We start from the raw sequence: 12,721 nt of genomic DNA on the forward strand, positions 1-12,721 counted from the left end.
TACCATAAAATCACATAAAATATCAAATAATTTTATGATTAATTCCACAATTCTCATTTCTATAACATATCACGGGGTTAAAAAGCAACTGTCCTCAGTTGTGTGAAATAAACAAAAGCAAGGGTGGCCAACCTCATGCTAACGTGCTGCCTCAGTCGGCGAAATGGCACGGCGAAACGGCACTAAATCAATGTGCTGCCTTAGTCGATGAATCGGCACTAAATCAACGTGTTGCCTCAGTCAGCGAATCGCCTCTTTATTTCAAAGAATTTAGTGTTACTCTATTTGAGGGGGAGATGTGGTTCAAGACCCGTGATAGTGGTGACACCGCATTTATGGTGGCCAATGCAAAAGGCAAAGGTGGGACTGCTTCTGAAGACAAGAAGAAGAAGTTCTCTAGTATGTGCCACAAAAAGTATCTCCCTCACAACCATGAGTTGTGAGAGATTTCTAGGGAGGCCTCCTGTTATGCTAAAGCCAAGTGATCCGGGAGGAGGGCATGGGAAGTGGATCCAAGTTGTTCACCTCCATAATGAAGCGAATATCCTTCTTCCATCTACTCCCATTTTGGAGTGATATTCTAGTCAATCATCCTCTTTACCATATGCACATTTTCAAGAACATAGCCGATATGCTTTGGAAAACCATCACAGGTGCTAAATAGAGCAAGGCACAAAGGGATAATCTACAAGAGGTGGATCGCATGAAGCACTTAGGGGCACGGAGCAGACCTGATGATGGCAAGGTGGTTCTCCCTATAGCACCTTGGGTCATAACCAAAGAAGAGCATCAGCATGTAAAGAATTGCATCAGTGAGTTTCGTACTCCCATTGGTTGTATGCATTTCTTGAAGGGAGCATTCCCAATATATGAAGAGCTTAAATGGCTTGAAGTCTCATAACCAGCATAAAAGTTTGTGCTACAAATAGCCATTAAGGATTGCCTCAATGAGAACATAAGAGCAACAATATACAAGATTAGTGAAGTGGCACAGTGGATATCAAAGAAGGAGATTATAAGAAATACATTGGAAGCAGCTTGTCTAAACTCCATTGAAGTAGATACAATGGCAGAGAAATTCTTTCCAAAAAAATTCTTGACCATTCAATTGCACCTACTTGTTCATGCGAGGTTGCTATAGCAAGTGTTATTCATAGCCGATGGATGTTTTTCCTTGAGAGATTTATGAAGACATTGAAAGGTTTTGTTTCGTCTCAAAAATCTCACCCTGAGGGCACTATGGCAATGGGATGGCTTGTTTAAGAATCTCTTGTACACATAACATATTTTTTAGTACGTCAGACCCAAATATTCCACGATTGTGGAAACAAGAAGAGCATGATCGGCTCGTTGGGGAAGAGCCTCAAGGACAAGATCTTCAGAGAACAATGGAAATGACATTGCGAGAGAACATTCATAAATTTTGCATCCTCAACTCATGTGCTATGGAGAAATGGATCGAGAAGTATAACCTAGCAAAGAGGGAAAGAGATTGAGATCATTTGAATTTTAGAAAAAGTCGAACAACCCAGATTCACTCGCTTAACTTCCAAAACTTCCTTCTAGTAGATAGCTTCAGTAAACCATACAATAAAGCAAAACATATTGATGAGGTTATAAGCGACGAGGAGCTTGCATATGGTTCTGACTACCATGTAAATGAGTTTTTATATGTATTCAAGAAACTGTAAGACATAGTCTTGTATAAGTTTTTGTTTTTGATACAATTTCATGATCTTCTTTTGCTTGCAGTATCGCAAATTTGGTGCACTTTGGTCATGTGGTCATTACTTTTGAGTGGAGGGAATAGAGAAGAAGCGAACAACTTTTGATTGTAATGTCAAGGTAAATTTCATGCAAGAAAGTAGTTCAAGTGCAAGTGACCTAAGTAGTGAAGTTGGCATGCTTGATTACTATGGAACGATGTAAGACATTATCAAGGTTGGGTTTAGAAAGTTTTTTATGTTCATTTTTTATGTGAAGTGGTTCAAGGTAGTGAACTCAAGGACCACAAGAAACCATGCGGAGAGATAAGAGCAGATTTGTTCAAGTAGACTCCACAAAGATATGGACAAACCAAAAGAACACATTTGTGCTACCAGAGCATTGTGAGTAGGTCGTCTTCAAGGTGGACCCCAAAGATCATAGATGGCTGTTGTAATCCAAATTGATCCACACAATAAACAAATATTTGAAGATATAAAAATATCAGATGAAGTAGAGGTTGAGGAATCCACTCAAGAAGCACAAAAAACAGATATTGATCCAATTGAAGAACTAGAAAAAGGATCAAATGAAGGTATAGTAATTCAACAATTAGAACTTGAACTCGAAGCAAACACGACAGCTAATCCAGAATTCAAAGAAGAAATAAAAGAACAACTTTCAAAACAACCACATCCAATACCTAAAATAGAAGAGAACGATACATATGAACTACTTTCTACTCCAACAAAGGAGACTACACCCATTGATGAAGATGCAGAAGGAGATGTATTTTTAGAAATAGATGTATTTGGAGCCATGGATCTAGCTGAGGATGAGAGAGTCAATGATGAGCTATAACATCTTATTTCATTTTTATTTACCAAGTAATCCAGAATTCAAAGAAGAAATAAAAGAACAACTTTCAAAACAACCACATCCAATACCTAAAATAGAAGAGAACGATACATATGAACTACTTTCTACTCCAACAAAGGAGACTACACCCATTGATGAAGATGCAGAAGGAGATGTATTTTTAGAAATAGATGTATTTGGAGCCATGGATCTAACTGAGGATGAGAGAGTCAATGATGAGCTATAACATCTTATTTCATTTTTATTTACCAAGTAATACTTGGTTTTTATCACTCTTTTCTTGTTTGGGACTATTAATGCAGGATGTAGTAGACAATTGTCATAAGTTTTTGTAAATATTGCTACATATATCCTTGTATTTAGGATCATTATTGCAAGATTTAGCAAACAAATATTGGCTTTTTTAATTTTTATAAATATTGTTACATATCTCTGTATTTATTTGAAAAGTAACTAAAAACTCGATTGATAAGGACTTTGAGAACAGGTACACACTTGAATTTTTTTTAGAAATCACAAAAAAAACAAAAAAATAAATTTTTTATGCTTACATCAACTAGCTATTTCGACGCTTATTTCGATGTCCATTTCCAACATTTATATTGATGCTCATTTTGATGTCCATTTACAACGTTTATATCAATGCTCATTTCGATGGCCCGCGAAACTAGGTGTCGGAAATGGATCATCCTGTATTAGTGTACCACATCCATTCCTAGAATTCCCAAGGACCAGACATTTTAAAATATTATTCACATGACTCACATTTCATGATATTTTTGTCTTATTTTGTTTAAAAGTGCTCCTTAGCCAAGGAAACTTATCCTTTCACTCTTTATGCAAGTTTTTTTTTGGACCTTTTCAATGAGAACTAGTTCCTTCACAACAAGATGCTAGATTACGTAAAAAAGTGATACCATTCATCTTGAAATAATTATTTAATTCACCACCCATCAAAGTTAAAGTCTCCTTCATTGGTTATAATTTTGTGTTCAATTTTTTTTTAGCGCATTTATTAGAAGGTGTATTCTATTCAAAAAATGCACTAATTGTGTTTTGCTACTCGGGAAGCTATGCATAACCTTCAACCACCACCAACTCCAAATATACATACTTGTATGTTCAATATGTAATAAATACAATGGAGTGGTTATTAACAATTCTATGTAACAAATATATATACTTGTACGTTGAATATGTAACAAAAACACATACAATTCAATAGTTTAACAACTCTATGAAAATTACATGTTAAGATCATAAAAGTAAATTGGAAATAGTGCTTTATGAGGAGGTAAAAAAGGGACAAAAAGAAATGGGTCCCTTCTTATTAGTTGTGGAAATTTAGAAAAATCAAATGCAATTCTAGTGGAGCCTTGGATCTAGATATCAAAGAATGCTACACCCATTTGAATGCTCCTTCAAAAATCATGAGTCAAATTTTTTGAGCTAAATATATGATGTTGATTGAAGAAGATATTGTTGATACAGTAGACTATTGATCTTCATTATTTGATTATTTAAAAGAAAAATAGAATCGATCATATATGTGTGTGTAAATTTCATTGATTTTAAAAATATGACATTTATTCTTTCACCAATCACATTTTCTTAAATACAAATGTGGAAAAAAATATCAAAAAATTTAAATCAATTAAAAATGTGACATTAAGGGGTGAACCATCAAAGCATCAAAATTAAGTGCTCTACCAAAAAAAAACTTAAAAAAATAAAATTGTAAAAGTTTATGAACCATGATCTACTAAGGTTTATTGGTTGTAAGTTGTGGTGGAGAGAAAGGTCAAGGAGAACCTTAAATCAAAACATGTTATAATCAAAGGAGTCTATGCATGGATATTTTATTGGTTTGAATTTCAAGATCAAAAGCTTTAAAATTTTGAGAAACAAATTAATGTTTAAATAGACATTGAAAACCTTCAGGGAAAAAATATTAATAATAAAAACCTTAAGACACGAAGGTTTTGATAAAAGCCTATGTTGAAGAAGCGTAATCTAGATTGATCTTTTTTGGCAACTAACTCCTTAGCTTCTTTGACCAAGATTCTTCTCTTTCAAATCAAATGCAAATGCTAGTGTTATAGGTAGCTTGAATCTAGAATTCAAGCTCGAACATTGCACTCACCCATTACAAAGCAACCACAAAAACCAGGTGCAAAAATATTCAAGCTAAATACTTAATGTTGATTGAAGAGAATATTGTTTATACTATTAATCATATTTTTTTCATATGGCAAACATACGACATACGCATATACGGGTATAAAAATATGGTATTTTTCTCTAGCTTGAAACATACGTATCCCTAATTCTCTAAGTCAATTTTCAAGAAGACATAAAAATTTGAGAGAAAGAAGTTAGAACTTTATCAATGACTAAGACATATATTTCAATCCCGTCACTAAACTTTAGCCCTAATTCAAAACTTTTTCCCAAATATTTTGGTCGCCCATTTTTTGAGGTGGAGTATGTTATGTCATAACATACGTGAACAAAAGCCTACATTTGCAAACGTTTGCATGGTCAAACATAAGCGTGTATTGAAGAAAACTATGCTATCAATTATGTCTAATTCTTTCAAAGAAAAATAGACTCTACTATACATGCCTCTAAACTACATTTGTTTTAATACTGTGACATTTATGCTTTTCACAAAGACGTTTTCTTAAATGTAAATGACAATAGGGGCCTACAATGACTAGAAAAAGAAATTCAATTAATTAGTTTTGATGGCTTTTTTAAACCTTGAGAGGAAACATTATACTCAGTCAAACAATAATTTATTTAAAAGGCATCATTTATATCGTGGGTAAGATTGTAGAGGCGTCCTATAGGAAAAAGGCAACCGCCCGCCGCAAGTAAGATTACAGAGGTGGTGATCCTTCGCTCGCTCTCTCTCTCTCTCTCTCTCTCTCTCTCTCTCTCTCTCTCTCTCTCTCTTTAAGAATGCAATTCCGAGATTTTGTGGGGCGGAGCATGCCAGGCATTCCTTTTGACGCTCTCTCTCTCTCTCTCTCTCTCTCTCTCTCTCTAAGAATGGAGTTCGACGATTAGAACAGGGTCTTCTCTCTTGTGATAGAGATGGATGCAGTAGATGCGACTCACAATTTTCTCCATATAATTTTTTTCCGTGTTTTTTAGAAAATACCTATGGAGGCAGTTTTGTGATTCGTGTAGTGGTTGAAGAGCTATTCGTTTTTTAGAGTTGTGCAACCATTAGTTCAATATCAAAAGAGTTGAAATCAATGAAAAATATTGCTAACAACAAGGGTAAAGCATTAAAAACTGAACCCTCTACCGACTAACCTTTAAAAATGAAATTGTAGAAGTCTGTGAAGCATGATCTCCCAAGGTTCGCGATGGAGAGCGAAGGTCAACAAGTACTCTAAAGCAATAGGTTACAATGAAGGAGTCAATGCGTGGGTGTTTGGTTTAAATTTGAAGATCAAAAGCCTTAAGACACAGAGGTTTAAACAAACATTGAAAACCTTAGCAAACTTTAGCTATAATCATAAAAACCTTGAGGCACAGGTTGGGAAAAAACCTATGTTGTGGCGAGGGTGCTTCTTGTTCCAAAGGACGCTACTCTCGGGGGCCAGGGTAAAGGTTGGAAGCTATACCTCTATGTCTAGCAGGGTAAAGGTTGAAAGCTATACCTCGATGTCTAGATTCTGCTCTGTGTGGCGGTTGTTCTTTGTAGTATGACCTAAATTAGCTATCACTGGATCAGGATGGCAAGGGAAAGTACTCTTGTATAAACAAAATATTGTATTCTCAGTTAGGCCCCTTGGGATAAGCATACACAAAAGACACTTTAGGACTTATGCCATAAATTAACAGATACAAGGTGGGTTCAGATATGCGGGCGCTGCTTCATGCACGCACGTCGTTCACAGAAGCGAGTCCAAATCTGCTCCACGCAAAAAGCAGGAGAACTCCGGCTGGAGCTTTTATGTGCTTGCTATTGGAAAAATCGAAAGTGGCTGGAATTAGTAGCAGTACCCGCCATCAGCGAATTAGAGCAAGCACTAGGGTTTTGATTGATTACGTTTGGCTGAGGTGCTGAATGGATGATGGGCGGGTGTTGCAGAGAAGTAGCAGCGGAGGCACTGATGAGCGGAGGCACTGATGAGGTTAGGGGTACTAGAATTAGCAGGGAGAGGGTCGGTGATGGCGCTGCGCCGATCGAAAGCGGCGGCATGGGCCATGGCTGCTCTTTGGATGCTGGAAGGGTTGAAGTCGGCTGGGAGGGTAAGCGGGGAAATTGAGGCGGGCGCTGGGCCCTCGGAGGTGGAGGAGGGCCACGTCGTAGGCTCGCGCAGCTGCCTGCGAGGAGCCCAGCCAGATGCGAGCCCTCCTCCCGATCCTTATTTCCGACACCCACTTCCCCCACGCGCGCTGCCGGACCCATTAACGTACGTGATGACTGATTGGTTTGCAACTACTTCTAATTCTAAGACCTAATGCTTCTCTTGGATGTATCGGTAAAGGGCATCAATATAAGCATCAATTATCATTGTGTATATTGACAATTATGTCGACGTTCATATTGCCACTCATACCGAATGCTGTGAAATTATTATCGATGTCTTTACCAATGGTTATACTAACGACGCTGAAATAAAAACCTAAGATGATTTCCTTTTACTTTTACTTTTTGGTTTTAGCTCCTTCCTTACCTCTCTCACCTCTTACCCATCCCTCCCTTACACCTCTTTACACTACAGATCCACCGTTTCAAGCAAGTAAGGGTTTGCTATTTGTAAGGGTAAGGATTTGTGTGACGATTTATAAGGCTTTAGGATTATTTTGAGTTTTGGGTTGTTTTTTCGTTTTGCAAGCTTCTCTTCCCCCTTTTTTACCTCATTCTCTCGCTTGCAAGTAGGTAAGAGTATCCTATGGGTCAGGGTTACGAAGTTTACATTTTTTTAAAGATTTTGATCATAGAGTATATTTTTCTCAGCATTGCTCTCGTCATTGTCTCATTTTCTTATATTTTAGGTCTCCCTCCTTTTTTTTGACGTTAGCTCTTTTCAACCACAAGGTAAGCTCTTTTGCTATTTTTATGCATTTCTTGTTTACACTCTCGGTGGCTGCGCTAAGGTATGCTTAGAGCATGCTTTATGCATCCATAGAGCATTCTCTGTGGATGCATAAAGAATTATCTCTTTATGCATGCATAGAGTATGTATGCTCTATCCATGCATAGAGTTTGCATACTCTATGCATGCTCTAATGCTTTATGCGTAATGGTTGTGTATATATGCATAGAGCTTGCATACTTTATGCATGCATAGATCTTGAATACTCTTTATGCATGCTTAGAGAATGCATACTCTATGCATGCATAGAGCATACATACTCTTTATTCATCCATATATAGATGTCGTTAAACACTCGAGGTAAGCTCTTTATGCATGCATGCATAGAACACAAAGCAAAGAGCATGCTCTAATATATGAATAGAGCATAGAGCTTAGAGCGTAGAGCATATTGTTCTTATAATTTCTCTCATGATTACCTCATTTTCTTGTATTGTAGGTCTCTCGCCTTTTCTGAGCCATTAGCTCTTGTCAACCACTTGATGTTAGCTCTTTTTTTATTTATGATTTTCTTGGCTGCATCCTTGGGTGTTGGGGTTTAGGGTTAAAGAGAGTAGTGGATTGCCCATCGGCTCATGCATGCATAAGGCTTTAGGATTATTTTGAGTTTTGGGTTGTTTTTTTTTGCAGGTTTCTCTTCCCCATTTTTTACCTCCTTCTCTCCCTTGCAAGTAGGTAAGAGTATCCTATGTGTCAGGGTTACGAAGTTTATATTTTTTTTAAGATTTTGAAAGTTTTGCATAAGATCCATAGAGTATATTTTTCTCAACATTTCTCTCGTCATCGTCTCATTTTCTTGTATTTTAGGTCTCTCACATTTTTTGAGACGTTAGCACTTTTCAACCACAAGGTAAGCTCTTTTGCTATTTTTATGCATTTCTTGTTTACACCCTTGGGTGGTGCTGAGGCTCGGGGGGGTCACTCGTATAAATATGTAAGTATCACGTGGGTTCAACAGAAGGACATTTTAAATATTTAAAACTTACAGAAATATATTTACAGAGGGGATTTATTTATTGTATTTTAAAAAAAATTTACAGATTTGAATAGGAAAGGATACATTATATTCACTAAAAAATTCACAGATAAGGTACTTTTTAAATAGGCCTTGAACGCACGTGATATAGAGGATTTACATATAGTGACCCCCCCGAGTGCTGAGGTTTAGGGTCAGAGAGTTAGGGCATGCTTTATGCATGCATAGAGCATTCTCTATGGATGCATAAAGAATTCTCTCTTTATGCATGCATAGAGTATGTATGCTCTATCCATGCATAGAGTTTGCATACTCTATGCACATGCTCTATAAATGCATACTCTAATGCAATATGCATAATTTTTGTGTATGTATGCATAGAGCTTGCATACTTTATGCATGCATAGAGCTTGAATAATCTTTATGCATGCTTAGAGAATGCATACTCTATGCATCAGAGAGAATACATACTCTTTATGCATGCATATATAGATCTTGTTAAACACTTGAGGTAAGCTCTTTATACATGCATGCATAGAGCACGAAGCAAAGAGCATGCTTTGATATATGCATAGAGCATAGAGCATAGAGCATAGAGCATATTTTTCTTATAATTTCTCTCAGGATTACCTCATTTTCTTGTATTGTAGGTCTCTCGCCTTTTCTGAGCCATTAGTTCTTCTTACCACTTGACGTAAGCTCTTTTTCTATTTATGCTTTTCTTGGTTGCATCCTTGGGTGTTGGGGTTTAGGGTTGAAGAGAGAGAGCATGCTCATGTATGCATAAATCATTCTCTCTCTATGGATGCATGCATACTCTTTATGCATAAATCATTCTCTCTCTATGGATGCATGCATACTCTTTATGCATGCATGGATTATAGAGAATGCTCTATGCATGCATGCTCTAAGGATTTTATGCATAATGGTTGTCCATGTATGCATAGAGCTTGCATACACTATGCATATATTGAGCATGCATACTTATTATGCATGCTTAGCATACATAATTTATGCATGCATACTTTATGCATAATGGTTGTCTATGTAGGAATAGAGCTTGCATACACTATGCATATATTGAGCATGCAGTCTTTATGTATGCTTAGAGCATGCATAGAGTATGCATATTCTTTATGCATGTATAGATCTCTTCTCAACCATTCAAGGGAATCTCTTAGTATGCATGCATACGACACATGGTATACAACATGCATAGAGCATAGAGTATGCATGCATAGAACATAGGGAATGAAGAGAGCTCCTCATCAAGGTAAGCCCTTTATACATACATGCATAGAGCATAGAGCACTATACACTTAATTCTTACCTCTCATCATACATCTTTTACCTTTCTCATACAATAACACAACCCCTTTACCTTTTCACATTTCTAAAAACCTTTTACCCTTTTATCTCATTAAATCTCCACTTTTTATTTCTTTAGCATGAATAAAGTATCTCTTATGCTCGTGCATCTTTCACCTTTCTCATGCAACAAGACAACCCTTTTATGTTTTCACATTTCTAACAACCTTTTACTCTTTGTCTCATCAAAACTTGACTTTCTCCTCCCCCCTTTTCATTTAGCAGTGCACCACTCTTTTACCATTGCAATCACAAATCCACAAATAAGGGCATTGTAATTGTTTCAACACTTTTTTTTGGAGGTTTTTCTTATCTAAGGTGCTAAGATCCAAACCTCGGATGTGTATTCCTCTACCAAGTCTAATCACATAGATGATTTTGTGACATTATCTTTTTAACGTGCATATGTTTACTAGGTCTAGTCATAATATTTGTGCATTTTAGCTCAAGAAGGTAAACTAGTATTTTTCCTACATTGGACATCATAGTCATGCAAATGATAACACTATTTGTATTAATGACTCATTTTTCTCTAATAATCAGTATATGAAAACTCTATTCAAATACTAACATTATAAAGATTGTTTGAATCACTATTTATCATACAAAACTTGTGATTGCATGAGAAAACTAAATATTACATGTAACTTAGATAGTGAATTCAAGAAAAGATTCATTCCTCACCAAGCTTCCCATTTTGTAAATAGCCTCTCTCACCTTCTTATCTCCACAACCAACTATAGATATTGAAATAATAAACTATGCTTTGAAAAAAATATAAAGTTAGTTTATAAGCCTTTAAATTAGGTACCCTAAAGAGAAAATGAATAAAAGAATGTTTGAATACCTGTAATATCTTATGCCAATCATGTGTCTTTAGGCCATATAATTGCTTCTCTTATTTATTTTTGGTCTTTTTGAAGGCACCCTTCAATGAATACATATGAATAGATTATATTACTACCATTGGTGTACAAAAAGAGGCAATCATGCTTTTCACCTTTATTTTTTCCTTCTTGGTCAATACCTCCTTCTTTGCTCCTTCTTGGTCAATATTATGGTGCCTTTGGTATGACCATGTTTCCATTCTCTTATATAATGGGCCTTGCACTTTGAAGGTGATGAATGCTTTGCAAGTGATCATTTGCACCCTTTGTATCACCATTTACATGGTACCAAATATTTATTGCGACATTCTTAAAGATGTGCATGGGGTCTAAGAGATCATTGAGCTTCAACTCACACCAATATGGGAGTTGAAAGAAGACTAAGTGCCTTGGCATCCCATTGGGTGGTGGATTTGGGGTGCTTCTCCATACCTCGAACCAATCTCTACCTCTCATCACAAAGTGGTGAGATATCATGTAGCACATGCTTGGGATGTGAAGGGGAAAGAAATCGATGATGTTTGTCATACACCACCTTCTTCAGTGTAGAGGGCCTGTCTGAAACAAGTCTTGGTCCACACATCAAACATGCAATATGATGTCCAAAGGTTGTAAAACCTATTATAAAATTAAGATGATTGAGAGGTAGAGTAAGAAAAGTCGAAAGTTTAAAGTTAGAAAGTTCAAGTATGTAGCACTCTAAGAGACCTGGGATAGTCATGCATCCTACAGAGAAAAGCTCCTTTCACCTCCATATCATGCCTATTTATTGGCCTTGAGACATCACACACTTTGAAACCTCGCCATAGTGTCTCAAGATCCTCAATCACAGTGAGGTACACATCCATGTTTTTCACCTTATACTTGCCTAGTACAATGAGAGAAGGCATGAAATGACCTTTCTTGATTACTACCCATGGAGGGAGGCTTTAACTCACCAATAGAATAGGCCAAATAGACCACGATGTAGACTTGAATCCAAATGGGCTAATAGCATCCATGCTAAGCCAAGATGTAAGTGATGGGGGGATCATCACTTAGACTTTATCCATAAATGCTCCACATTTTGCCAAGCTGATGATCCTGCTAACGATCCTCATGATGCCATCGATTAAGTGATGCGTTGCATGCCCTGTCATGAGTTATACAATCCCCTTATATTTAAACATGTGTTGGATTCAAGGAATGATAGGAAAGAGTCTCAACACCTTTCAGGGAATTTTGTCTCCTTCTTTGCAAATCATCTTTATATTGGCTCTCTCCACATTGTAGACATTGTGTTGCATCTTTATTAAGCCCTCTAAATAGCATGCAATCATTGGGACATGCACGTATTTTTGTATAATCCATACCTAGCATAGAGAGAAATTTACGAGCCCCATCTTGTGAGTTCAGCAGAGCAGCAGATTTTGAGGAGAAAGAATATTCTTGAGAATCCTATAATATAACATAAGAAATCATATGTCAAAATATCTACAAGGAGAGTATAAAACAAGAGACATTTTCCATTTAAGAGAATATGTTGGTTGGATCTTTTCTAATAAGAAGACTTGTAACACTTGCATTACTCCATCCATAAGTTGTTTACAAGTTTAATAGCTCCAAGTTTGCTTGAAGTGTAGAGTATGAACATCCCTCATACAAAGGGATGCTTGCCTCTCTATGCAAGGTTTTCTCCTCTGATGACATTGGAGCTTGCTCTCCATCATCTATGACCTCCTGTTCAAAAAAATCAGTCTCACAGTGTCTTCCATGATAATATTGTCTTTCTCCTCATGTGCCAATGG

Source organism: Cibotium barometz, chromosome 47, assembly GCF_041138505.1.
Source record: "Cibotium barometz isolate CiBa-2024 chromosome 47, ASM4113850v1, whole genome shotgun sequence".
Lineage (NCBI taxonomy): Eukaryota > Viridiplantae > Streptophyta > Polypodiopsida > Cyatheales > Cibotiaceae > Cibotium > Cibotium barometz.